Source organism: Ptiloglossa arizonensis, chromosome 7, assembly GCF_051014685.1.
Source record: "Ptiloglossa arizonensis isolate GNS036 chromosome 7, iyPtiAriz1_principal, whole genome shotgun sequence".
Lineage (NCBI taxonomy): Eukaryota > Metazoa > Arthropoda > Insecta > Hymenoptera > Colletidae > Ptiloglossa > Ptiloglossa arizonensis.
Window position 1 is genome coordinate 17957566 of NC_135054.1, and position 26859 is coordinate 17984424.

General features: G+C 44.4%; 1 protein-coding gene across 1 annotated transcript in view; it reads right to left on the bottom strand.

Annotated features, from left to right (window-relative positions):
• The window catches only part of Nlg-4 (neuroligin 4), a 361006-nt gene that overhangs the window by 39409 nt on the left and 294738 nt on the right, over positions 1–26859 (bottom strand). The window lies entirely within an intron of this gene.

Below are 26859 nucleotides of genomic sequence, written 5' to 3' on the forward strand. Positions count from 1 at the left end.
AAAGCCCTCCATCACAGCTTCATCCCCGCTGACGCGAACACGACGAGTTCCCTATAACAGCCGCTAAGCCGCATCGTGGGCGCATTAATTCTTAACGCCAAATTGGCATCGCATTAGCGGCGCTCCGTCACTGTAATACCATGATTAACTGGGACGCACTGCTCCCACACCAAGCCATTCGTTTGTCCTGACGGTCGAGTCGGAAATAATGGAACGTCCCAATGTGTAATATAGATTCATCACTTTCCAGAGACTACTTTGAAGTTCTCTGCTTTGTCGCGCTAGGCTTTCGCAACGCTTGTTTCGTTCACGGGGATCTCTTAATCCGATATTTTTTATTTACCGTTTTATCGAATACGTGGTAGATTAAGCGCACGTTGTACGGAACAATGAAAAATTTCGAGCGGTCTACAAGTTTACAACCGTGTAAATTATTTGTACACCGAAGGTAATTATATCGATTTTGAGTTCTGGTGGAAAATTCAGTGTCGAAAGGGAAACGTTTTGGCGCGTTCGAAGGTACTTAGAAATTTTTCAAAGGCAAACCTTTTTTTCGTGTTTCGTTAAAAAGAAAGAAAAATTTGTCTATGTTTGGCAAGCTTTTAAAATCGGATGGCCCATATTATGCGCGGTTACTCCATTATATACGTAAAGTAAAGATTCATTTGCGACGGGAGACGAGATTCAAACCAATGCGGTGTACTATGCGAATACGAATATCTTTTACTCTTTTACTTAACGTGATTATTGACTTTGCGGTACTATAGGTAAAGTAAAGATTCATTTACCACGAGAGATGAGGTATAAGAAAATGAAGTGTGCAAAGAGCAGCTGCGGTGCTGCTTTTCAATTTAACTTCAAAAATATGCATAAAAAGTTCACGTACGAACGCAAATATGAAAGCAACAACAGCCAAGAAATTAACGGTCGATTCGAGTGTTGTATCCAGTATCAAGGACAGCTGGTGGATAGCGATCGAATTTATCATTCGTCGCGAGAATTATTAAGTCGTCTTACATAGTTTAAAGTGCACGTGGAGTTATAGGCAAAATGAAGTTGTATTTGTCAAGATCATGAATAGGATTCGAATCTTCAAGATTAAGGGTTCTCAGGGGTGAAATGAATATTGGATGAGACGAGGAGACACTAACCCGGTTAAGTACCCCAAACGAAAATATGTCTTTTGGCACCCTCCTTGAAATTTCTTCTAAGTAGAAATCGATAGTTACGCAATCCGTCGAGCGTGTCACTTTCAAGAGCGATTACTTACTTGGGTAGATCTTAAATATCAGAAAAAAAGGTGTTTGCATTATGGATGAATTCCATGACCCTGGCGAAAGACTGCGATCGCTATTCGATCATCCCGTTAGATAGAGATAGGAACAAATTTCGCTTAGTCGTTGGTTCGGAAATTAAAATCGAGCAAAAAAGGAGCGTTGTTAGCCAGGCGCGATGAAAATTATGAACAATATACAAAAAATTCTATGTCAGGATTAGATATTGCAGATTTAACAGTTCTTACGCCAGTAGAGATTCAATTTTAAGTCAAACAGCCCCTGGTGGAGTTCTAGTTCTAAATCAAACGAGTAGAGGTCTAACTCTGAGTCAAACTTTCTGCTAGAGGCCTAATTTTAGACTAAACTCCTTTAGTAAAGGTTTAACTCTACGACAAATCCTCAAGAGGTCTAACTCTATGTCAAACCTCCCGGTAGAGGTCTAACCTTAGTAAGTCAAACTCCCTGCTAGAGTTACAGACTCCTGGTAAAGATTTAACTCTAAGTCAAACCACCTGGTAGAGATCTAACTCTAATTCAAACTCCTCTGTTACAAGTGGCTACTAAGAGCCGGCTACGTGTACATAGTTCGCGATCTTGGTTCAACGAGGTCGTAGCATCGGCAGGTACTCGCGAGCACCAGAATTCTTCATTTATCGTTGAAGAATCAGCTTCGAAAGCTCCGTGGTAGCCAACAGAGATCCTCGTGTGCGATGACCGGGTACTGTGAACGCGCGTTAACCGTTTCCAGCCGCTCGAGCTAATTCCTTCGTCAATGGGAAAGCCAAAATCGGAATCACGAGTTCTGGCGATCGGCTGTTCACTTATAGGGTAGATAGGGTTGAAGTTTAACCGGTCAAGTTGAGGCATCGACGGTTATAGGGACGCTGATGAGCCTGTTTCCATCACCCTTTACGAGCAGCCGTCCCTCTGCGGTGTGTTTCGAGTTTATGTAATGCGCGCGGCGGTTCCGTATTCCGACTGTGTACGCGGATATAGTCCGGGCATAAATTAACTGGACGCTGTGCTGTTTGCCCACGTAGGTGTCAGGGTACGGAGCGCGTGTGCGCGTATTACACAGTCGTTCGACGGCGTACGTGCGAAACAATTTCATAGAGCGTGCACGCACGGAGGCACGGTCGAATCGCTACTTTGCCCTCTTCGTGTCAATTGCTGTCGCACGATCGGCAAGATGATTCAATTTGCTCCACTACCGTTGTCCGCTCGCCATTCGGCCAAATTTCTGCTTCCGCGTTCAGCACTTTCGACACGCTCGTCGGCCCGAATTACGTAGACGCGCAAATATCTCTTGTCCGTCTTCGGGTATCTTACAGTGTTCGAGTTTAGTTTCACGATCGCTACAGTAGAGGATTTTTAATCGTTCGTAGGATGCGGAGGTTACGTTCGAGTTGTTCAGTGTGAAAGTGCAGATTCGTCAGTTTTTGGAGTATTCTCTATTGTTCGAGTTTTTTCCACGGTTGACTTGGTAGATATTTTTTCAGCTCATTGTAACACGTGGAAGTTACATTTGTATTGTTATAGTTTGAAGGTGATGCGGATCAAGATTCACTGGTGCAGATCCATCAGCTTCCGGAGAATCCTCATGATTCTTCCATAGGTTTTCGTATCTATACAGCTATTACATTTGTCTTCAAACTGTTCCGTTGCAAAATGAAAACTCTGCGAAGTCATCCAAGTACTTAACGAGCAAATACTCACTTCGTTCCTCTTAGCTAGACCCATGTTCTAAAATCTAGCAACTCGATTAACTACGAAAGTCTCAATTACCAACCAAGTCGAAACAACCAAGGTAACTAGCATTCTGAACCCAGACTCCGACATCTGTCGACTCTATTAACTACGAAAAGTCCCAATTACCAACCAAGGTAACTAGGATTCGACTCCCATGTTCCGGGATCCACCGACTCGATTAACTACGAAAAGTCCCAATTAACAACCAAATCGAAGCAACTGTGGTAACTTCTATCCTTGATAGACCCGAATCAATTAGCCAATAACCGTTGGAGTCCCGGAGTCTCATCCGGTAGTCAAATTCCGCGAGAAGTTCAATTCCGTCGACCCTTTCTCTGCATTCGATTACCAATGAAACGACATTGGGGAAGGATTACGCGAAAGCTTCCCCGAAAAGTCTGCTCGCGAAAGCTCGGTAAAGCCAGGTGCGCGGTAAGAGGTAGTCGCGAAGATCTCGAGGCGTGACTCCATGAATCAGTGGCGTAGTTAATTGCGTCTCGTTTCGGCCACGATACCACACGGTAATTCGGTAATTGCTTTTCTTGCTGCGGGACAGCTGTCTCCGAGGAGTGGCTGGCCGTGTGTCCTCAACGTAGACGTGGCCGAGTACGCGGCAGGGTGCACGCACGTGCGTAAACGCGTGCCCAGGTCTCGCCCCCCATTGTCGTTCGTGTACGCGCAATAATTCTACGTGTCAGGCCAGTGTGTACGTGTCCGTGGATTAACCAGCGTCGTTCCACTCGCATGATCTACGGGATCCGTTGTATTTATTCGCGGCGATGCCCCGTCAATTACGCGCCATAAATTTCTGTTTGCGTCGCGCGTTTGTAACGCCCGCGCCGCTCCCTCGCTCGCTCGCTTGTTCGCTCCCGTATAATCCCCCGCGGAACCGAATCAGCGGTAATAAGTTCACTCTCAATTTCGTTAACGCGACAGCACGCAGAGAGTCACGTTTGCCGAGTAAATTGTATCTTAATTGCTAAACGTTACAATCGGGAAGCCATTTACAGGGACGAACGGTGAATTCATCGTTTCCGATGGCCCGCGCTCTAATTACCGTTCTGCTAAATAATTTCGAACGGTCAAACACCGCCGATACGAGAACGACCTCGACAAGCCATTGCGGACGATGATTTGCCGGCGAACGACTGTTTTTCGGGAAAGGGGAAAACGGAGGAATTGAAATCTGTGTTTGGTCCTCTCGTCGTTGAGGTCGATTTACAGCTGATATCGATCCGAATGATTCCAGGATCGTTTGCGTAGAGGGTGAAGCATTTGAACGAGGACACTCGATAGTGTATCTATTCGAAGTTTAAGTAGTAAATTGTGATCAACGTACGAACATCGAAGAAGGAATACTTAAGTATCTCTACTCGAGTTCGAATCTTTCTATCAACATCGGAAAAAAATTATTAAGTATCGAGAAAAAAAAGTATCAATGACCTTAAATTCTCGTAAAACAGTGTCTTTGACACGTCCCATCGAACAGCGCGACTTTCTTCTAAGAAGTTTCTTTTAGAGACAACGGAGATTAAACGTTGAAAAAGTGTACACGGTTCTATCGTCTCGAGGAGCCGTGTTATCTTACTTCTTGCTGCGTTTATATCGACGTCGAAGGAGTCCACTCGATGGGAGAACTTTTCAAGCGTAACTGGGATCGCGTGGACCTCCTAACGAACGAAAGTGCACTCGACACAACGAAACCGCCCTAATGCTACTTAACTGCTCGAACGGAACAAGGATTAATAAGAACCTCGATCGGTCCATGGGACTTCCACTTAATCCGGCAGCCATCGAAGAAGAGGGTTTCCGCGATCGCAACGAATTAACGTGTAACTGGAAAGTCTCGTCCCCGTTCCTCGCTCGTTTATTTTCTTCCAGTTTCGCGCGCGGAGCGAGGTTTAACGTCCCGGCGGCCGACAACTGCTCGAACTTCGTTGCATAAAAATAAAGGTAAACCCCCGTGCAACGGGTGAAGAGGGTCCGGCCGTATCTCCGGCAGTGGGCAGACTACCAAGTTCGAGTTTGGATCGACGTAACTTTGCTGTTAAGTCTGCGCGAGACTGCTGCAGCTGTCCAACGACCGAAAGCTGCTTGCGAACTGAACGGGAAAGATGAGGAAGGAACGACGTTACTCGATATTGCCTGTATTCCCATGGTGTACAATGGCGACAAAAATAATACGTTCACGTATACGAGAAGAAAATACAACGAAGAAGAGAGACGAAACGACAGAGAAAGCAACGATACACGTTCTTGTATCGATTTTAATTAATGTATTTTAAATTAAGATCGAAATTAGACATCGCGCACAGAGTTTATTCGAAAATTGAGGTAGGCGGGTGGAACGCGATAAATGTGAATCTTCGCGAAAAGAAAATAATTGAAATAGACGTGTATCGATCGAGACGAATTGAAATTGATAATTCTAATTTTTAAATCGATTAAATACGTAGCAATGTTATATTTTGGAAGCAACTATATATGATCTAGACTCGATACGAAAACTACTATTTTTGCTCTCATTATCTGTTCTTTGGCACACTTCCAGATCCTATTAATCCCCGACCACAGGTGTTTATTAGCGCTTCACTGTGCAGATGGCCGATGGATAACTTTCGTTCGACTTGTGACACCTGTTGGTCGCGCGAAAGGATCTTTTCTTTTGGGCGAATCCTAATGGATATCATGGAAACCTCTATTCTGCTCCGGGTTATGCAATTTCTAGTTGTGTAAGCATTCTCACCCGTGTTCTCTCTCTCTCTCTCTCTCTCTCTCTCTCTCTCTCTCTCTCTCTCTCTCTCGATTTGTAGTTCGCGCTTAGAGTTACAGCGCTAAACTGGAACACGTTGAACTGTTAAAACGTTCCAGCAATAATTTTCGAGCGCAACAATTAAACCTCCAACTTGAACTACACCCGACACGCGTATCCTGTTCTCCTAAATCGAAAACTCTCCGGTAACACGGGAAGGGAAGGAAACAAAAAGCCAGTGAACCAAACAATACACGATACAGAACGAAAATTGTTAAATTTACTTCCAATGTTTACTGGAGACAACATTTTCTCTAACTGGCCCCGGAATACAGGGCACTAAATTCATTAGCGATCCAAATTCGTATAATTATAATTAATTATAATAATAGTGACACAATAACCCGATGTAACACCTGTAGAAAGAAAATTGAAAAGTTTCACCAAGATATTATTGTTTCAATAGTCATACTTTAATACAGTCGCGCGAGAAATAATTAAAACAATCGAATAATATAAAAAGAAGTACACAATTCCATTCCAGAAACAAGTGCAACGTGCAACGTGCACCGTTGGACAAAAAAAAATTCCTTCGATTAGGGGATTCAATTTTTGGTATCTCCGCTTGGGAAGGAGCTCGCCCCAGTTTCTAGAATCCACTCTCGTGAACCAAGATTAAATAATAAAAGTCTCGAGAAAGTGGAAGCGAATTGGGAAAATCCCTGTAACAATGCAACGGCGTAGATCGTACCGATACATAATTGTGAAAGTTCAATTATCAACCCTTTGCAATTTCTCCGCGATTAGAATCGGGCTCTACGACGATTAAATCCTCCGACTTTGATTGTGCCGCGATTCTCTGCGTTCTCTCCGTAGAGAAAGAACGATACAGAAGGTCAAACACCGATCGATGCACCGAAATCAAACTCGACGAGCATCGTAATCGAACGCGGTTAACTGGCAACGATCGAGGGCCGTGTGCTGTGAAATCTTAAATTCATAATCCACGGACCCTCTTCGACCAATTAGAAGTCTCGTAAAAGCCAGTTTCACCGTGAAAAACCGACCGTTGCAATTTCACCGTGGAGAGATCAAATCTCGTCGAAGTCTCGCTTTGCCAGCGTTCATTTCGATCTCATGGTAGATAGATGGAACTGGTTGGAGATAACGAACAAGAGAGGCACAAGGGGGGTAGATGGACTGAAAGAGAGACAGAGTGAGAGAGAGAGAGAGATCGCGAGAGAGAGAGAATGGAATCGAAACGCAATCGAGAGACCAGTCGGTCCAAGATAATACGACGCCATTACAATTTGGCCGAGGTCCCCCGCAGTCTGATCCGGTTGTTCGCCGGTGGTACGCGATCGACGCTGGCTGTCGTAATGTGCCCAAGTTCCCACGTGCATTAGTTCCGTCCCCGTTAAGAGGATGTGTATGTATGGGGGAGGTTGGTATCTCTCTCTTGCTCTCCCTCTGCGAGTCTATCCAGGAAAGGAGCGGCTGAACCGGTCGTGTAAGGGAATTTGGTTCGCGCGCTCGTGTTTGCCCAAGTACCCTAACACCGTCTCTGTAATTCGCCGTTGCTTCGTTGTTTTTAGAACCGAACTGCGAAAACGGTGCTCCGCTTGTAACGGTCCTGTTACTCTACGCGTTTCCGGTTAAGGGAGAGGTCCCTCCCCTAAGGGAGGGTGTCTTTTGGTTTCCCCGAGGGGTTGATCCATCGCGCGCAAAGGTTCTTCAAAGTCGTGGAAGGTTTCGAGAAGGCTTGAATGGTATTGGAAAAATGGAAATTTAGGGAATTTTGTTGGATACCACCTTTTCTTTTCACTTCGAATCGATTGTAATTACTTTGTGGTAAAATAGAAGGAAACGAAGTAGACATTTTGGAAGATTGAAAGTTTTATGTAAAAATAAAAGTTATCGAAATTAATTTTTCGATCAAATTATTCAAATACACGTTGCATTGTAAATGCTACGAATATATTGCATTACCAATATTGCAACCCCTATTCGTGGTAGATTGTATTTGTTAATGGATCGAACGTAAGGGAGTTGGAAAGTCAACGATGTCTTAAATTGCGTTTTTCAAGCTAGTAATTCTGATCGTTGCGTCTAGACCTAGTCGTCGACTTCTAATCGTGCTCACGTGAATCGTAATTCAGTCCTCAGGAACGGTTGCAAATCTCGGTACCTTGATGTCTTTGTGTTCTAAAGATTAATACTGCGCAATTGTTGTAATGGGAGTGAAATTACGGGAGTCACGACCACGGTTCTTAGAGGACTACGTCTTGCAGCGCGAAATAATAATTTCGTTTATGCACTTGGTATTCAGGAGGACGCGCGAGACGCCCATGGTGTCGAAATATCGTTTATCCGGCACGTGCCTCCTTACATTCGTATTGTCTCATCCATTCCACGAAGCGAGCTCCTGTTCTCTTATTCTCCGAATATTCTCGACTTATGCACCTCTCGAAATATGCACTATGCACGCGTGCTGCACTATGCACGTGATTCGTATTTTACGGAGAACCCGACGAACCTGTTCGATAATTAACCTCCCTGGGAACGAGTTCAGGTCGAAGTTTAATAAGCAGTGAAACATTCTATATAATATTTACAAATTTACAATATCGTTAATCACACATTTTTTTAATAGATAAATTTCCCTCTGTCTGATTTTCTTATTTCCTCGCTTGAAAGAAGAACGTTTCATCCTGTACCTTTAGTGTAACATCGAACTTTACTTTTCAACTCTTTTAATGGCCACTCGACGTATCGATAATTTATATTTTTATCTAACTAGTTCTTCGCGTATTTGTTTCGTTCCCTCGTATCGATCGCTGTTTTACTCTTATTGAGTTTGTACACCACGAGCAACTTCCATGCGAATAATTCGTGTAATTTCCCTCCGTTTTAATTAACAGACGTGTAATTTCGAGCAATTCGATCGACATATTTGTCTCTGTCTGTGTAGCCGCTTCTGATTCTATCCGGTGCATTATTGAAAGCTTTCGATTTGACGGGTATTTCCACCTCTTTCCGTTTCGGCGAGTTGTGTCCTCTCGACGGACGGTTTTTTGGTGTCAATTAGATAACGATATTCGGAAACTTCCATTTCCGTGTATCTCGCGCGATAAAGAGAATTTATCGACGTCATTTCGGTGCACACTGGATTTACCAAGAACGGAAGTGGATTGTAGCATCGTGTCTGTTTTAAGTAAAGATAAGCTTCACTGCCTCCTTACACGCCACTGCGCCGTTAGGTGGGCTCGTACATTCTTTTTTTTTTCTCTTATGTTTCTTTTTTTTTTTTTTACTACGTACGCGCATTTTATGGTTTCACGTGTTCCGAGACACTTCGAGTTTTCGCGATCATACGCTGGTCCCGAGGAAAGGCATTGTCGGAGTTAACGCCTCCCCGTAAACCATCACCGTTACTCGGAGTCCATTTCACCAAATTATGAGGTTCATTCGTTGCTTTAACCGTCAGTCGCCAACACTGTTTTTCCCCTCCTTGAGATCCACTTTGTTTCCCGTGCGATGGAACCGCCCGTGTAAAAACTCGCGTGATGCATCGAGAGTCTTTAAAGGGATGATAAAGTTCTCGCCCGCTACCGGCGAGTTCACTAAATGATAAAAAGGGGAGAATCGTGGAACTGAAATGAAAAGATGAAATTGCACCCCGGTGGAAGAGGATTCGAGTTTTCTTGTCACCGGATAGTTCTTTTTCATCGTTTGTATTTTCTCTTGGCAATTTCACGTGACCTGTCAGAAACGCGTGTTTCGTTCGGGAGAGTCATCTCGGGGTAAATTTTTCTTTCTTTTCTATCTCAATTATCGATAATCCTAGCTTTCCAATGCCTAGAAAGAATTCTAGTCGGTGGCTTTGTTCGACAACAAAGTGATATTTTCACGAGCGTCCAGACATATTTTCATAGCGTTCTATTCGATAATATTAAAAATGGAACTTTTTCAATAGACGCTGTTGGAACAATTAAGACGAAACTTATACACGAAAAGTTGCGGAGAGAACCGGTAAATAAAAGTTCCAGTTTGAATAAAATTTATGAGAAATAAGAACGAAAGTTCTCGAGTAAGAGGAACAAATATTTTTTTCGTCGATAATAAGAAAGTTTTCAATCGCTTAAGAAGTTACTTAGGTGTTTTTCTTGACGGGTTTGCTCCTCCGTCCGGTACCTTCAACGAAATTATTAGTTTCTTATTATTGCGTGGCTTTTATTCGAAATACACGTAACGCATTATTCCGTGTATAATATTACACTGCCAAAGGAAACTATTACCTACAATATAAAAGTTTCGAACTAACGGTTTCCACAGAACTATTATTACAAGAGTTTTAAAATATCTGTTCCATGAGTTTAAATAAAAAAATTCATCGGGTAAAATTTCCCCTCCATAAAAGTACCACAAGGACACACATATTATCGGAGAAAAAGCACAACTACGAGCAGAATTATTAAACAAGAAAAGCAAACTATTTTTTTCCAGTTCTGGTTGAAATTAAGGAATAAGTAGCATTGCCCCGGCACTGGTCAGACACAGCGCTCGACCAGTTATTAGAAGTGTGGTTAAAAAGTGATCGTAACTTGCGAACGAGATCGAATTAAGCACACGTTTGTACGAACTTTTTTCTCGTTTTTCGTCTCACCCATTTATCGTTAAAGTACCACACGTTGCAATATACTCTGTACACTCGGTCTCGCGCTTAATCTCGATGCAAATTTCAAACGAAACGGGAGAGTCGAAGTAAAAGAAAAGAAAAAATAGAGAAAGGAGGAAAAAGAGAGACAAAAGAAGAACGATATACAACGAAAGCTATTGGCCATGGGGAAGAACGTTGTTAGAATTTACGTATCACTTCACGCGATACATCAGCCGGCCGAATGCATCGTGGATGCGCGAGAACATGGCAGAGCGGTGGGTGGGCCGTTTCGTGGAAGAGAGATCGGCTGCATGTGCAACGGATGGAGACGTGGCAGGATAAAGCGTACGTAGGAGAGCACGTAGTAATTCACGGGCGCACGTATGCGTGGCCTAAGTGATACTACGTGACGATTTATGTCGTTGCACACGCGTGCGTGACGCCCGGTAATGCCCGTGGCTCGTTTCGTCGCTGTGTGCGAAAATCGGTGCGATAAAACTGCGCGAAATCCTGCAAGAAGGAAGAAAGAAACCACGGCGTAACATTTTTTCTCCTCCCCTCCGCGACCCTTCACCCCTCTCCTCGTTGCACTTCGTTTCGCTCGAACGAAGAGTCGGGTGCGCAAACAAGTAATTCACTATTCTTTTTAACCGTGAAGAAGTAACGTAAATTCTCCAGGGACTTTTCCGCCATTTCGAACGGCGGTGCCGACGTAGCTTCATTAAAATCTGTACACTTAGATTTGTCCCAACAATGTCCATTACGAATGAACGAACAAAGCATTCCATTAGGGAGAGTTTACTTTGAAATCTTTCATTTTCCCAATTCTTGAAAAATGATTTAATAATTTTCCTAAGAACGATCTTTTGGTGATAAGTATGTCGGTTAAGGTAAAATTTTAAATTTTGTTCGAGATCACCAGAAGCGAATTACTCGACAGTCGAAGCGACTGTCTGCTATTATGAATAATTCGATTACTATTGGAGCAGGTTGCGCGAAAAAATTCACGTAACGTCTTAGTAATTGTATCAACGAGCAGGGAAGGTTTCAATTCAATATGCCCCGTATCCTCCTCTAGAAAAAATCTCAAATATTGCATATATTCTCGGAGACAAGAGGAAAGCTCCTCGAAGAAAATGTGTTACCACTGTCGAAGCGACTCGACTCGCTCCACAGAACTCGTCGAGAACTCGGCGAGCGAGTCTCCAGGAGCAGTCGAGGTACGAAAATTTCATCCAGTCCTAAGTGGCGCTTAACAATCCGCCAACGACTCGTCGCCGGGATTAATCAAGACGGGGTTCGATAAAGCGAATTGAATGAAAGTCGAAGGCAACGGGGGCAGACGTTGAAGTTCCCCAGGCGGTGAATCTCCTTTTTGAGTTCCCCCACCCTCCCCTTATCCCCGTGGATTAAAGACAGTCGAAACAGCCGCGAATAGCATCGCCCGCAGACTATCGTCGAACGTATAAAGCAGCAAACAGCGCGCGCCAAGTTGCCCGCCATCGAAGTTTCGGAGCTTCGAGACTTTGCTCTTACGAAGATTAGCCCGATGGGGTGAGAGAGAAACTCGCCAGGGTGGCGTGGTCGTTAATTTATTACGAAATATCGAAGGTGACGGCGGTCGAATTTCCTTAACACCTTCCCATCGCGGCCAATGGGGGATTTTAACCAATTACGATGGAGAAAGCTTCTCACGAATCCGGAGATTCGTTTCGTTGACAGACTTAACGCTATTATCCAACGCAGAGGCAAAGTTGTTAAGCTTTTGTGAAATAATTTATTAATTGTAAATAATTAATACGATAGCTGGATAACAATATGATACAACTCTATACAACGTTTCACGACTCAACATTTCTCGGCTCGACACTGTCTTTCCTTCCGATGAAAGAAAAGGCTCTTGCCCGATTTTCCTCGCTCCAACTACACACACATTTGCACCCTCACTCGTCGCCAAATTTCACCAACGTATCAATGGATAAACGTATTCGTAAGGTGAAAACGGAATTAATCGAAGCGCGCGACGATTAAATACCGTTTGAATATCCGTAATTCGTTCTGGTCGTTTTCCAACTGTAAACCATAAGGGAGCAGACGGGGTAACTTACGCGGCCTAGCGACACAACTTTTCTCACGGTGGCGTGCTCGGACGAACAATGTTTGTACCTGGAAAAGTTTTCCAGGTTCGTCCCGCACCCCACCGACGGAAATATTTCCCAGTCCGTCCGCTCGGGGGCAAAGAAGAGAACGAGCCGGCCTTGTTCTTGCGTGCACCTGTATCAGTCTCTCCTCGGGTCCCCGTAATGGATTCAACTGCAAAGCGCGGAACGGGGAAAAGAGAGGGAGAGAAGAGTTGGCAAAAGTTCCGACCGATTCGGGGCGACGTTATGCAAAGCGTAACTTTCCCGGTAATCAGCCGAATAAATCTGAGAACGTGGACGAATCTGGAACAAGAACGTTAACTGCTTCCTTCCTGGAGGTCCGGGGCACGTCTTTGCTATCTGTTCCCTCCTTGGATACAATAATTCCCGAACATCTGCGGAGGAAGGATAATTTTCTGACAAGGAGAACGTCGTCCAATTGACGATCTTCGAGTTTTGCGAAACTTGGCACGCGGACAGAGGTATACTTCTCTTTTATCGATATTCATGTTCGAGGGGTGAAAACTGTCCTCGAAGTCGTGGATGACACGTTTAGCTAACCCTGAATGGACACAATAGGTCTTTCAGAGTATGGTTGCTTGTTTGAGGAATCCAGGATTCAGAAATGCCAAAATTCAAAATTTTGCTTCGACACGATTGAACGATCCGATGCAATTTCCGTGCAATTGGGTCAAACTTAAAAAAACAAAAAAGACCGAGTTTGAAGAACAGCGTGTTTGATAATTAGTACGTCTCGCGTGTCTGACCATTGTGTATTATTTCTACTTGTTTGGTGTTCCTAAACATTGTCGGTGGCGCGGTATTATCTGTTTTAACGAGATCCACTTTCTGGTGGTTGAAAATCCTTGATTAATTAACGATTATTCGTCTTCCACCGTTCCCAGTATCCAGTCTAACGTACGTATCTCGCATCATCGCGTTATCGGTCGAATTCGTTCAACAAGATCCAAAGTAAACGGTGCACCGGTCGGGTAAACGCCGCCGGCTGGAGTTTAAATTAGTTTTTCGCTGGTAAACACGCACAATATTGTTTAACGCAATCAAAGTTCCGACAAATTTGTTTCCCCGCGCAACTGCCGGGCATAATTTATGCGATTAAACAGCCCACGCGAGGCGCTGGAAATTCGGTGGCGGAAGTTTCGCGAATATTCAATATCGCTTCGTCAGTTTCATTGGGATCGTATTCGAGTTTGTGTTAAGAAGGGTTTCCCCGAGCCTCGATGATCTTGCAAACAATGAATATCGTTAGATTAACAAAGTTTAATAAAACTTGCTACACAGACGCATATTTATTTTTCAATGGCTCATTTTCCGAGGTGAAAACTATTTTTAAAATTGTACATAATAGAACAACTCGAAAACTAATAGCTATAGAATTTATAACAAAATCTGCTAATCCATAAAGGCTCTTTTGCAGCCAACCAGATGCATTTTTTATACATCTCTGATTGCCTGTTACGTCACCCGTGACTCGGTGGCACGTTTTCTTTTTTTATCTAGAATATGCGATCATCCCTCAGAAATCGAACGTTTTTAAATATTTTTGTATCTCCACTAGTTTTCGAAACGTTTAACCAAATATTTCGATCCGATCCTGTACTTTGAGGTACTTTTCGCTTGTCGAATATAGTTACTTTTCAATCCTCCATCAGTGTCCTACATGCATCACGATTGGACGTTGCCAGTATTTCCTTCGCGATGAAAAAATTAACAAAAATCATTCAACGTCTATAGAAATGCTAGAAATTCTCACGAAAGCTTTTCATAATCCCGCGACGCGAAATATTCGGAGCCCGAGATTTTTCAACGTATTTCTTCGTTTGATTGTTCCGGAGTTTTGGGAAACGAGGGTAGGGGGGATCGCCGATGAAAACAACCACGAATTAATCTTCGTGGTCCGGTACGCTGTCGAGAATTTTCTCGAGGAACGCCCTGCCACTTTCGAGGTAGGAGGGAAACTGCAATCAAAGTCGTTTGCGAAACGTCTCGCGAGCACTTCGAGCGGACAGCGTTAGTACGAACAACACGACAGTAGCCGACGATGCGGCAGAGCTTAGCTTACGTTAGCGTAAATTAGACTTTGATAGAAAGTTTCGCGCGAATTTCATGCGGAGAGTTCCGACGGACACGCTGAGCAGAGTTTAAGTAGAATTAAATTCCACTCCGATTCGTTTTCGGTTGTCTCCCTCCTTCATAAGTCTCCTTCGATGAACCCCTGGGGCATTCGGGGGGATCGAGGGGCGTTGAATCCGCAAGGATTCCCCCTTTGTTTCTCGGTCTCGAGATATCGTTCGAAAACGCGTACCACGGTTTCGTTCGTCGTGGGAACAATTAATAATTCTCCCAGCAGTGGCCACTAAATTAATATCCACCGTTTAATTAAAACGCATGCCGTTTTCCAAAGCGAGAACGCAGTGGTGCATCGAGCTCAGCGGGGAGGTTAACGCGTTCCTCGGGGAACAGTTTAATCCTCCTCCGCGATGACGAATAAATTAATTACAACCGGGGAATTCCATGGATTGCTGAAATTCCAAAAATTACGATAGTATCGCATCTCATTGCACGGTGAATTTTAATGGCGGTTCGACCGAAGGAGATCGCTCACCGCCTCTTCGAGCGTGTACAGCAACCTCGGGCATCCTGTATATTTGTACAGTCACTCTGTCTACTCGAGTGACATTTTATTTAATTCAAAAATACTTGGCGCTTCTCTGGGGTCTCTAGAAAATAACGAGGACAGTATTCTCGAGCTTCATTGTGTTCACTTGTGGTGAAATTGTTTCGACCATTGTTCAGGTCTTCTTTGGTACGATTATATAAAACGAAAAATATTTCGGAGGCAACGACAACTACAAATTGTAATTAAAATCATTTTAGCGATAGATTATTCCGTTTGTATTACACCGTAGGGTTTTAGTTATAATTTCAATTTGTGTATTCCGAAGAGAACTAGACGTTGAAACGTTGTTCCAAAAATTCCAGAATTTAAATCGTGTCTCTACAAGACTATTATTATTATTATTATTATTATTATTATTCCCATTAACATTATCGTACCTCGTTCTCGCTGTCGGTGATTTTCATCCCGAAAAATGCCCATTCTCGTACCGGGAATGCACTTCGTACCGAAGCACTTGCAAGCGATTAAAAAGCACACAGCAAGTTTTAAATTTCGAGCTTCGAATAAAAGGGACTGCTTCGAAATATCACCGATTTGCAGTATACCCATTTCGGAGACAGTGTCGTCGTTCGCGTCTCTCTTTAAATTTGCCGATTTTACGATTCGACTCGTGGATGATCCCGCTGGAACGTTTGGAAACGAACGTTGGAAAATAAAAATCGAAGGGAACTCGCCCCGCAAAAGCTGACGAACTTCAAACACCCTGACCCCCTCGTCGCCTCGCCCCCTCCCCCTCCCTACGAAATCCCAGAAATCGTCGAGCTAGCCGAAAAAAAAAATGACCATTCAACGATTAAACCTCATGGACACAACAGGAGCGGACTTTATCGTTTGCTATCGTGTTCTATTTTTAAGCGGCGCCCGGGAAATGTTTAATAAAAGCCCGATTATAAATTGACGTTGGTCCAACGAGACGGCTAGCTGTATCGGGGGCTCGTGTCAGCCGTTATCGTTAATCCGGCTTCGATACCGTGCACCGATACCGAAGCCGCAGGCATGATCGATCAGTCTGATAAAGCGTCCGCTCATAATTCGAGTTGGCCGAGTGTCGTCGTTTCGCTAGTCACCGACCTAGAAATTTTTCGATTTTGAGCTACGAGTCGTTGGATACATTCCCGTTCGAGTGTTTATTTCTGTCTCCTTAATTTCTAATAAATATGTCAGATACCGGGGAAAGTAACCATCTCTTTCGATAGTTCTTCACGTATTGGACGATTCGTTAAACGCTGCTGGTAAATTACTCGCGAATTGTTCGTTATACGAAAAATGGTTTCGAACAAAAGTTGTGTGGTACGAAATGGGCTAGACGATGTAATAAAATTTCATCGAGATACGATCTTGGATTTTTGAATTGTAACGCGTGAAATTTTCTGATCGAAAGATCGAAAAGACTGTTGAACGACGATTGGACAACACTATGAGGGTGTGTAGGGTCGAAAATTAATATGTATATTTCGAAAGTGTTAGATTGCAATGATTTTTTAACGAAGTCTGAGCGAGATTAGAAACGGAGAAAAATTCAAATAGCGATAAAATTTTTAGTTCCTAGAGCTTCGTTATTTTTATGAATTTTAGGGAAATCTTTCGGGAGTGCATTTTCAAGACTTTGAGTCGTACGAAATGACAAAGAGTCGATTTTTTTTTAAAATATCAAACTATAATACGATTTCAACGAAGCGTGCGCGAGCTCAGAAACAGAGACATTATTTTTACGGAATCTGTCAGAAGCGTATTTTCAAGATTCCGAGCAGCTACGAAGTGGTGAAAAGTCGATTTTTTTTCTGAAAGTGCTAGACTATAATACCCTCTTGACAAAGCCTGCGCGAGCCCAGAAACAAAGATTTTCCACGGTGACAAGAGGCGGTGAAACAGAACTCGTTACTCATTTAACAATTACGCGTTCCCGGCGCAATTACCTTCACCGTGATATAAAGAGACGCGCAGCTGCCTTGGTTTTAATTAGACATAAACTAACCGCCGGCCAGAGTTGCGAATTTTAATCAACACATTGTGTGGCCGACGCGGGCTTTTTCAAGTTTATTCGTGGGACGTCGCGACGTTTCCGAAACATCGTTAAACTCGGGCTCACAAAGTCGCGAGCAACGAAGAAACGGGGCCTTATTGTATCAAAGTGAATTTTTTATACAAATAGTCATCTTGCTTTCTGAAATCCAATCTGTTTATGAGACGAACGAGAGATCATGTTCCAATAGAGGGAGTTCTTAGAGTTATTGTTGTAATTCAAATAGGTAATTCTTCCTGATCCGAGAAATCAATTTCTTTCTACATGTGGGTGTTTATAACGTGAATCAATATTTTCTTCGACGAATTATCTAAAATTATACAGAAATTATAAGGAAGTAATATAGAAAGAATATTAAATAGGAATAAAATTAGGTGGAAATAAGGGTTATTTTTTTACCAATAAATCAAAGTTTGGATAATTGTGCGTCAATTTTGATTTCGAACAATTATGTAATATTATCTAGAAATAAAATTAGGCGCTGAAGGAGGTACGTAAGTACCTTACTTATCTACATATGAGACTTGAAAGCATATCATGTTGAATAGCCATAGTGTATGGTTAGAGAATGGGCCAAAGATAAGTCCAACGTCGCGGTTATTCTCTTATCAACCGACCTAATTATTTTTAAACGCTTCTGCGTCACCCCTGGCGGTACAAAAGTATCTAAAACTATGTGGAATAAAATCAGGCGAGAGAGATTACCGAATTATCTAAACTTACTCATCGACTGATCTAAGTTTAGATACTTCTACGCTAACTACAGGGGTAAATAATTATTCCAATTTATTTATAAACAAAATTTAGTGAAAAAAAGTGTCAGGCTAGATAGCCATAGTGTATGGACTGAGAATGGGTCAAAGATAAGTCCAACGTCATAGTTACTCTCTTACCGATAAATTTAATTTTCTTTTTAAACGTTTCTGCATCCCCTTCGAATACACAAGATTATCCAAATTTACTCACCAACCTATCCAAAATGAAATAATTTTGTGTGAACCGCAGCGGTAAAAAATAATTCGAATCACTTTTATACGTCCACACGTGGCGCCTGAGAAAGTGTCACGGCAGACATGACGCACGGACTGAGATTGGGTCAAATACGGGTCAAACGTCGCCAGATATTAACTCCTTAAATCGCGTTCTGGTGGAGCATGGCTGAACGTGCTCGTGTAATTTTGGATTCACGACAAGCGATTATCGACTTCCGCTGTTCCAGTGGCTCGCGGGTGCTTCTCTCGCTTCGTGAAAAGCTCGACGAGACGAACGGAGGGAAAAATGTTGCAGAATGCCTCGCAGTGAAGTCACGTTTAACGAACCTTTGCTACACCGTTTCACCGGCTTCCGGTCTAACGGCCGGTCTTAAGCTCTTTTTCCGCTTCCGGCTCGGCTGGGTTGCTTCGTTCCACGGTTGTTCGCGGGACGACCCCGATAGATCGACTACGCGATCGTCCGGTTTCTCATTTCGATCGCGCGCGTGTTTATTCGAAAGAGTTCTCCCGTTCGGTCGTAGCTGTTCCTTTCGCAGGCAAGAAACGTCAGTGGGCGTGTTTACGGTACGGAGACGTAAAACGTTCCTCCGCGCTTTTATGATTATGACAGAGCAACGGAAGCAGAGAAAGAACCGAGTAACGAGCAGCTGAATCGCAACATTTTCCCGGGAACGGCGAGCACGCACGAGGCCGAGGGAAGCGGTTACCGCGAAAATCTAAGCAGATTTCGCCAACACAGGAGCGTGGAAAATCGGATTCCGTGACAACTCCGCGAACTAGCGTTCGAGGACCTTTTCTGGACGATGGAACGTTGGGACTGCGGAGTTTCCAAAGCTCGTTCGGACCGCTAGAATTATAGAGCTCCAGGATTTGGTAACACCGGGAGTCCTAGAGTTCTGAAATTTTAAGAGTACTCAGAGTTCCGAAACTCTGTTTCATCGGCAACTGTTCACTCTAACCGCTCCAGAACTCTAAAATTTTTGGTACTCGAAACTCTATCGGAGCTTCGGAAAGTTACAATTTCCAAAAGTGGAAAGTCAACGAACTCTGCGATCTCGAGACGATAAAATTACGTAACTTCGATACTCTAGAAATGTAAAATTCTATAATTTTAGAATCTTGAGACCGTAGAAGTTTAAATTTTGAAATTTTTGAACTTCAAGATTCGAAAACACAGCTTTCGGACTCTAGAACTCCAAATTTTCGGAATTGAGAAACTCTAGAACGTTGGAGCTTTAAAATTTCGGAATTACGTGGATCCGTAACTCGGAGACTTCCGAACTTTCGAACTCTAGAGCTCTCGCGACTCTCAGAAATCTAAATTACCACTCGAGGCGATAAAACCGTTTCCCCGGTAAGAGTTTACGAGTCGTAACCGTGTTGCATCGAAGTTTTCCATCTACGTTATATTTTTCCCCGCATTCAAGGAATCAGTACACGCTCCCAGATGATAAGAAAATTTCAATCTTCGAATTGCTTTCACGCGATTTGAACACGGCCCGTCAATCACCCCGTGTTGCAACCACGTGTTTCGTTTGAATTCCCTTTCATCCGATATTTCCGGCGTATCGCGCTATTTAAATATATGTGCTCAACGCAGCACGCGAACGGGCGATACATTCTTTTGTCGTTGTATTTTCACCGAAGGAGGGACGGTTGTGAACAAGATCGTTCCCTCGGCCCTCAACCGTGGGCGAATTATTTTTCTCGATATTTACGGCCAGAGCGAGAAAATTTCTGATCTACTTTGAGCGACTGAGCGTTCCACGGAAAATACCAATGAGAGGTTTACATATGCCGCGGCGCACACGTGCCGCCGGCACTCTTTTGCTATTCCTTACGTGAAATACGCTGAAAACGTTCTATACATATTCTATGCTTCCACACTTTTACCCCGACGTATTCAGTTTCCTTCCGGCGATATTCGAGTAATTTAATTTTTAAACGTCCCCGTGGAATGTTAATGTTGTTCGAAACACACCGTTGGAAAATTATCAAATACGTTAATTCCATCGACAAACATCGCGACGTTTATTTACGACCGACAAAACAATAGGAATCGATAAAGCGATGTTTGCTTCACCGCGATAATTCATTAACCATCTCAAAGTCGTATTTCAGCCGCGATTCTCTCGTAACAATACAGTTGGTACAGTTTAACTTCGCTTAGCTTCGCTTGAAAAGTTAATCAAGCTTGACTCTTTTCTCTAATAACAAAAATTGAGAAAAGAAGAAAATTTCATTTAAATATAAACGGATGTGTATATACGCATAAATTATGCGTAAGCATTCAAGTGACTGCGGAGCAGTGCATTTATGCAACTCGAGGATACATTTGTACTTCTTTTAAGAAACGAAAGCACGGAATTAATATTCTTTAAAATTGTCCAACGGTTGCGTAACATTTTCTCAGATCTCCGTAGCATTTATCAACCGTTCCAAGACTTTCGAGCGTTCTCGAGCACGATTTTGCCCGTCAAGTCTCAAAACATTCTTTCCGCTCGCGACTTCGATCGAAATTACCTTTCCACTCTCAATAATCTTCTACAATCCCTCATCCGCAAATTCAAGAATTCCTCGAGTTGTCCAACTTGTTCGAGTTTCGAAACATTCTTCTCAGTTATGGCTTCGATCGGAATCGCCTCTCCATCGTCGATACTCTTCCCCCGCTCCCTCGTCCGCAAATTCAACAACCCCTCGAGTCTTCCCGGCGGATCGTTAGAGATTCGTCCTATTATTTTGTTTCGTCTGCGAGCCGATTCGCGACTCTGGTCTGCGCAGGGGAAACCATTCCCGTGAGGATCCTTTGCGGCAGGAAAAGCCCTTGCTCGAAATGCGGTAGCCGCGCTTCCGTTTCCATTTCCGTAACCGCTCTTTTTCCGCCTCTTTCTCGCGACTGGTACGGCCGGGAAGACCGTGAAGGGAAAGGCGGGGATGGGAAAGGTGGGGTGTGGGTGTTTGGAGTGGGTGTTCGACTACGGGGACGATGCGGATTGTACAGATGCGCCAAATGCGCTCGCGTGTAGTTCCCGAACAGCGAACTCGGGGCTCCCGCAGCTGCGGCACACGACAGCCCCATTACGCGATCGCGTGCACGACACCTCCCCACGAGAAATCGGTAACTGTGGCTTCGAGGCGACGTGTCTGCGCCCGGACGCGACTAGATGCATGTGGTTCCGAACGCGGAACGACATTGGCTGACAAACTGCTCCGGGGGACACCGGAGACGGATTTTGCACCAGCAACAGTCTAGTCTCTGCTCGGGGCTCGCGTTTTTGCGCCATCCGACTCTCGTTGTCGCTTGTTTCTTGTCTCGCGGGTGTACAGACGTCGCGGAATTAATACGGCGGTGATATATTTTGTCCGCGAGTCGATGCTCGATCAGCAACCGGAGTAACAGGGAACAATTTTTTTTTCAACTGAAAAATATCCATTCTTTATTCTTTTTCTACACGGAAAATGTATCATTACGGAGTTCGTTTGTTACGGAGAAAATAGTAGCTCGATGTGTTGGGAATGTTTTTCGTTTCGAGAGGAAAACACTTTGATCGTCGAATAGAATTATTTGAATTTGGGAATATTGGAAGTCCCGGTAACTGGGAATTGTTTTTTTATTTAAATATGTTTCATCGTTAAATAGTATTTAGTAGTTATTTAAATTTACGTGTACAGTCCTCTGTTCAAAGGATTAGGCTATTTGGAGGAAATAAAGTAAGTTTGAAAAATCACTAAGAAGTTACAATCTTTTCGAATTATCGGAAAGAATAATTTCTCTCTACTATATGGAATATCTATATTCCACGTTGCGCAATTCAATTACGAAACTATTGCGACGTATTTGTTTCTCTTGGTTTGTTCAAATATTGCACGAATTCGGTCCGGAGGTATTTCACGTAGATTTTGGAAAATGTTGCGGTGAATAACGACTCTTTTCACGCTCACATTCTACATTTGAAGTTTCGGGCGAAAATTATGGGGTTAGAAGATAGAGAAAAGAATAAGAGATAAATGGTTCTCTTGTGGCGGATACGAGCGAGCCACCGTCGCGAACTCGTAAGTTATAACTAACGAAATTTTTACTCAAGAGAGATGTAAATGTACTCCCGTGGTTTGGAAGCAGTCCTGACGCGAACGTCGTAGAAATTTGTTGCCCATTGTTGCGTTAAACTGGGGAAATTAAGGAATTAAGCAAGATTTAGAACCACGTCCACCGATTCAAAGCTCTCTAATCCTCTAAATCGAGCGGCTCGAATGGTTAAACGGGGTGGTGGGGGATTGCCGCCCGGTGACCTTGAACGGCCAATATATTTCCCGCCTGAAATCCAACGGTCTCGCGACGGAACGAGACCGTTCTTCACCCGTCAAACTCGCGATGTTTCCAAGATTCGAGACGTTCGATTGCGGATAAAATAATTTCGCGGGTTCCGAGAAGTTTACCGTGTCGGTGCTTAAGTGAGTTTGCTTATGTGCGGCGAGTGCAGAGGATGGAAAACGGCTGGGACGTGTACTACAAGTAAATTATGGCGGCCGGGCGTTGTTTCAGTCCTGCGGTTGATCCCGGTTGCGTGCAAGAGAAGGGCAGAACCTTAATCGATGGTGAAGCAGGACGTGTTCGTATCGAAGATAAGGGGTAACGACGCGAAGTACAAAATTATGCGGGACAGAAGCGTGTAGACACAAAGAGGGATTAATTGATCAGTTTTGGTATTTGTTTTTAGTGCGTTCAACAAGAGAACACGGAGATTACCGTTCTGTATTTTCATTCTTCGAAGTATCTTCCGAGTACTGATACAACGGGTTTAATGTTCCGGGTTCCGATTCGTTGTTTGTAAATTTACGAAAAATCATGCACTCGTTCTTCTACTCTTTTCGAAACTTCAATTCGTCGAGCACCACTTAAGTACCAAAATCCGAGCTTTAGCCAAAATCTGATCAAATTCTGCCCCGATTCCTCCGCGTGAAAAAAAATGTCTCGATTCTCTGCACATTTCGGCGAAGACCGCCGTGAATTATCACGATAGCGGGGTTTTCGGGTTAAACAACCCCCCGGGTACTCGCGGCGAGATTCCGGGCCATCGGTTCCCGAAAAAGGGCGCGTCTGTTCGGGCGCAACGGACGTTTTCGACACGAACGGAGAAAGTCCATCCTCCTCGACGTGGCTCGTAACGAAGCGCCCATTGGCCCCGGGCACTCATTCGGCCAGATAAGAGAGACAAAGGAAAAAAATTAATCACGTGGGCGGCGCGCTCGCTCCCCTTCCGGTCCATTTTCACGGCCCATTTTTCTCGGATCGCGGACTCCGGGGGATCGAGGGACGAGAGAGAGAGAGAGAGAGAGAGAGAGAGAGAGAGAGAGAGAGAGAGAGAGAGAGAGAGCGAGGACGGAATGCGGGCTATCGTTTCACCGTGATTTTTCACCACCTCCTGAGAAATGGCAACGTGGAACGTGTTACGTCGTGTCTGCTTCGACTTCTACCTCTGTTTTTGCCGCGCCCACCGATCCTTCCGATGATACAGCTCGTCGTTGAATCGCTCGGATACCGTGGGTGATCCGTTTTGCGGGCTGTTGCTGATCGAAACAATCCCCGTCCAGTTCCGTTTCTCCCCTCGTGTGCCCAGACACGGTTCACGTGTAACACGAAGCAACGATAAAGCATTTGGAAATATTTATATTTAACCTCGGTTCGGGACGAGGTTATTTTCGTACCGGCGACGTTTAATTTTGCACGACATTCGAACGCGACTGTGCCGAAGTGAAAAATTCATTTTCGAAAAAGCAACGAGAAAACACAAGCACGAAGCAACACAACCGACTTGTACGATTTACAAGGGGGCGTTTTGCTAAAATTTCGGAGACGCGAGGGAATTTACGTCTTTTCATTTCTGTTTACAATATCGAGTTTCAAAGGTGCACGATTAGTGGACCGGGTGGTGATCGAAATTGGTGATTGAAAATTGATATTTTCTTGTTACGAATTTCTTCTTCCTTCGAACGTTTACGATGGATCGGTCGCCAATAGTGTCGAGTCGCGGACTTGGTAATGAATTATTATTTTACTTCTTCCCGACAACGGAACACGGATTTCTATCGATCGGGAGCGAACCACGATCGAAGGTGACCTCCAACAAAGTGCTGGAAATTAGTTGGAGCGACGAGAGAAGCCCAATGTGGAGGCGATGATAAGCGCGTTGATAGTAGATTCGCAGCAGGACACTCGTTGGAGGCCCTCGAAAATTCGATAATATCGTTAATAGCGGCTGAGTTAATTAGCGCCTAATGAATCTGGAGTGACAGGACTAACGATAATAATAAATTACGCGCAATAGGACCGGCTGATAGTGCGGCCGGACGTGCGGTTAAGCAGCAGTCGGCACGATTATGCGCGGCTATTGATCACTCATTAATGAAACGATCGTCTGATACGTTGAGTTTCTGACCCACTCAAGCATCATAGACCCCTGGCGCACTTGACAGCTCAATATTTCACCGTGGTCGTACGGCCTCGATGGAGTCCGAAGGACGATTACATCGGCCCGTTATTACCGGCAGGATATGCGAATCGACCAGGAGTAATATTAATCTAGGCTCCGATAACGTTGAACTTGGCGTTACCTTCGCTCACGATACTCGGGATCTCTTAGTTTTTATCGAGAGACGCGGAGACGTCGATCCACGGTGTCTTCGTTTAACGAATCACGACGGCTCGACACCGACGAAACAAAAGGGGTTCCTTCGCGAATTTTTTATTGCAACAATACTACGCTCTCGGTCGAAATGAATCTTTCACCACGAATAGAACACGTAATTAGCTTCCAAGGGAAATTTTTTATGCGCGCGTTGAACGCGAAAAAGAAAAATGGTGTCGATCCTCGTTCGTTGGTACTCCTATGTATACATTTCGGCTCCCGATGGAGTAAATTTAAACCGTAACAATGTCCGTGAATTTTTTGCAACGATACAATGGCTCTATTCGAAATGAATTTTTTACCACGTATAGAACGCGTAATAAACTTTCGACGAGAATTTTTTACGCATACATTGGATCGAACGAAATGGCGTTGATCTTCGTTCGCGGTACCTCGGTTACTTCAGTTCCGCTGGTATACGTTGAACTTTGAACAACGTTCACGAATTTTTTGTGACAATACCGTGCACCCGATCGAAACGAATTTTTCATCGTAAATAAGATATACGATAATCTTGGCGAGGAAATTTTTCGCGCGCGCATCGAACGCGAGGAAACAAAATGGCGTTGATCCTCTTCCGCGGTACCCGAGCGTCGGTAATTATTTCAAGGATTCAAACTTTTCTTTCACGGTGGAAAATTGTTTCGATTCACCTTTCCGGACAAAAGCTGGAGTGAACCCTTAAGGACGAGTCAAAGAACCCTTTTCAAATGGAAAACCACGGGAATTCCGCTCGACTGCAAAGACGCGTGGCTAACAGAGAACTGACGTTGCTTTGCTCTCTGAATACTCGTTGTCTCCCCGACCGGCTCAAAGGACCAATAAAGACTCTTCTTTCTCTCGACCAAGTCGGTCGTGTCTCGTAGTCGCGGCGATCCGTCGAAAAGTCCCTCGTGAAGACGTTTCGTGCACACCTAGCTCCGCGTGAGACCGGTTCCATCGAACCGAGAAACTCGTCGACGGTGATACCCTCCACTGTGTGTACACACCCGCGCGTCCTTACAATTCCGCTCGACCGCATCGGGCCGCGATCTTCGCCGCGGTTCTAAAGAATTCATTAAACGAATACTCCGAGTCATTTACGGGACACGTTTACCAGCCGCCTCAATTACACCCGGGCCCTGGATATCCCCTTTTTATTTCAATTAGTCCGCTACATTTTCACGTACGCCCCCGGTATGGTCGGCGCGTTCCTTTCGCCGCATCAAGAGCATCGTTCGCTATGAAACACTCCTAATTAGCTTAATTAGTGCTCTCACATTGCCTTCAAATGCTAATGGAATTATGCCGGCGTTCGTCGTAACGTTACGCGAGGCACAAAAAAAAAAGAAAAGAAGAGCAAAAAAAAAAAACGGAACGGGTGGAGCAACGAGGGGAAAATAGAGATGGGGGAGGGAGGGAGGGACAGGTAGAGAGAACCCGGACCGGGGAAAAAGACCGCAAATTCTTTTTCAGGTCAAAGGGTTTCTTTCACGTCATCTGCCGCGCTCGAGAGCCGCTGAAAATAAAAATGACCTCGCGGGGGCTTTCTCTCCGCTTGGACAAGCGAGCGGCGAACGCGAGCGTTTCTGCCGCGGCACTTCATTTTCCTCGCTTTCTTTCCGCGCGCACGCTCGCTGCGATGAAACTGTACCCCCCTTCGCTCCCGCCCCCCTTCCAATCCCTATTTTCCAGGTGGGGAGAACTTCTCCCTTGATACCGGCTAATTCGACTCGCACGATTCACGCGATTTGCACGATGTTGCGTCGTGGGTATTATTCCCCTTGTTTCCGCGCTGGAAAGGCGTGGATTTTCCCGTGGAAAATCCGAAAAACGGTCCCGGTGTGCTCGAGGGCGAATATTTCCCCCTGTGGCCTCGCTCTCCAGCCCGGGGGGCGT